This window comes from Coloeus monedula, assembly GCF_965178545.1.
Source record: "Coloeus monedula genome assembly, chromosome: 13".
Classification (NCBI taxonomy): Eukaryota; Metazoa; Chordata; class Aves; order Passeriformes; family Corvidae; genus Coloeus; species Coloeus monedula.
In genome coordinates, this window is record NC_138793.1 from 14,386,489 (window position 1) to 14,389,277 (window position 2,789).

Sequence of the window (2,789 nt, forward strand, 5' to 3'; positions counted from 1 at the left end):
TTTCCTCAAAGGGACCCAGGAGAGCGGGCCGTCACTCTCCCTTCTCCACAAAGCGCCTCGGCAGTGGCATGCCCCCGTTCCCCGGGACCGCGGCCCCGCGCCCCCCGCCCGCACTCACTGCCCTCAGGCCGGCGCGGAGCCCCCTCCCCTCGGGCCGTCTCCTGGGGAACGCGCTCTTCCGCCCCGCCCGCAGCCAATGGCAGCGCGGCTCCGGCGCGCTGGGCCCGCCCCTGGCCCGCCCGGCCAATCAGAGCGCGGCGGGGGCCGCGCGGGAAGGCGGGGCCGCCGCCATGGCGGGCTGGGGAGCGCGTCCTGGGCGGGCCGGGTCCCGGCCGGCGGGGCGGACAGTGAGACAGCGGTACTCGCTTGGGAGTGGCGTTAGTAAAAGGGGTTTCTCACCAGAGAGTAGAGCTCCGAGGGTTGGGGACAGCCAACAGCTGCTGCAGCCCAGCGATCAGTGCGATGACCTGGGCCGCCCCGGCACGAATGTTCCACCCGAGCGCATACAGGTGCCCCGCTCTCACCAGGACAGGAATTAGAGAACAACAAACAGCCTTCAAGATGTTTTTATTGTTGAATGGACAACTTTGCTACAATTCATTTCCCCCGATGAGGGCCTGTGGAGTCACCACCTCCCATCCCTCTCCCCAAAGCCATGGGGAGGGGAGGGAGCAATGGTGACACCGCACTTGTCATGGAGTATCCAGCTTGACAAAGGTGCCCCTGGCGTAGATGGCGGCAGAAAGCCAGTCAAAGTGTACAGTCTTTCCCTTTGTGAAATGAACAGGACAGTTCTCTGCTTCTCTGCAACACAGCTCCCTCCTCTGCCACCATTGGCTTCCTCTGCCCAGCACCAGCTGCATGGAAGACGGTCTGGGGCAAAATTTTCCAAAGCATTCACATCTTTTCCACAAAGAACACAGGCACTTAGTCCCATGTCCACAAAGACAGAGGGGCTCTAAGGTCACCTCCAGTCCAAGGGGACAGCAGATGCCTAGAAGCCATTGTGGACTTGGGCCTGAAGACCTTAATCTCACAGAGCAGTTGATACAAAGTAGGAGTCCTAGGCACTTCTGAAAATTTTACCTCAGTTAATCCTGGCCAGGGAAACCAAAGCCCTGAAGTTACTAGACTCTAATAAGGCAGAGTTCAAAACGGTTCTGTCCCACCTCTTCCCTAAAGTATGATTTGTAACTTTGTACCTTAGGGATAAAAACTGACCATTGCATTTGGAAGCGCTTAAAACTTCATTTCAAGTGACCCTTGTGGCAGTGATGGCAGTCATGTTTGCTCATTGAACACCGAGCTGGAAGGGACTCAGCCCTGACTGAAAACATGGATACAGCAAAACATTGTAAAGTACAGTCAGCGAGGAAATGAGATCCCTGTGGCACAGATTTGCCAGTCTGACTTTAATCAAGCCAGGCATCCAAGGTGGAAGAGAATCCACATTTTAGCAAAAACACTAACGAGCACTCTGCTTCTGGATCCAGTCTACATTTGGACAAAAGTCAACATAAAAATGATGGACAGAACTTTCCTAATTCACACATGTCTGGATGAAGTTCAGCACCCTTGAGTTAGCAAAGGCAGAAGGTGAAAGGAGTTGCTAGAGAGCTGGGTTCTGGGACCTGTGTGCAGAGATCCCAGCTCCTACAGAGGTCAGTAGGAAGCCAGAGCACTCAGCAGGAAGAAGCAGCCTCAGCTCTGCTTTGTTAGTGCTTCATAGTACAATAAAGATAATTAATGATTTTAAAAATAAGTTACATCACACCATGAGAATTCACTACAACAGCCTCTGCTGCTGAATCACTGCCAAGAAGTGGGATGGTTTTGGTGTAAGTTGTGTGTGAATTAGCAAAGTTCTACTATACAGACAGACTAATTTAAAAAAAATCAACTGGTGCAAGACTTGGAAGAGACCGAGTCACATCCTCAGTTGGTGCAAAATAAGCAGAACCCCACCGATTTTTGTGCTACTTCACTGACACCAGCTGTGAACCCTGATTCCTTGTAGAAACCTAGTAAAAGTCAAGAGCTGCCTACTGAAGTGCATCCTTAACATACAAACATCACAAATGTGTAATTAAAGTGGAGCAGAGATTCCCACTGTATGATCCCTACCAAAAATAGGAAGTGTGGCCCCAAACCTGCTCAGAGCAGGACTGACATGTGGCAAGCAAGGTGCATTTTTAAGGAGTTAAGAATAAGACTGAAACTGCTATCCAAATAACCTTGTTTTAAATAAACTGGTCCAGAATACTCCTCTAATATTTTAGGATATATTCACTTTGGAAAAATTGAGCTAACTTTCAAAAACAACACTGATTAAAAAAGATGTTTGATGATACCTTAAAAAATACCCAGAATATCAAATTAATTCCAGTCCAGCATTATAATTAGTTAAGAATACCTCCTGAAAATTATAACCTCACCAAAAAATGTGGGTACTGAAGTTAAAAGCATCAGAAACATCATGTACTTGAAAATACCACTAATCTTTTAACGTTTTAAAAACAAATCAGAACATTCTTTGGAATTACCAAGTTATTAAAACCTGTGAGTTTCTCTACAGTCTCCACACTGTCTTTTCAAATCAGTCTGTGTACAGATTCAGTCTTTGAGCAGTTTAATATCGGAAAATACAGAGTCTCTGACCAGCAGGAGGCTACATTAAACAGGAAAACATTGGCATTCTTTTTTTAGTACTGACTTCTGCCAAAAAAAGAGACTTTCGGGCACAAGACAGCACAGCCCTGTTTTAGGAAATACTTATTTTCTCTTCTTTT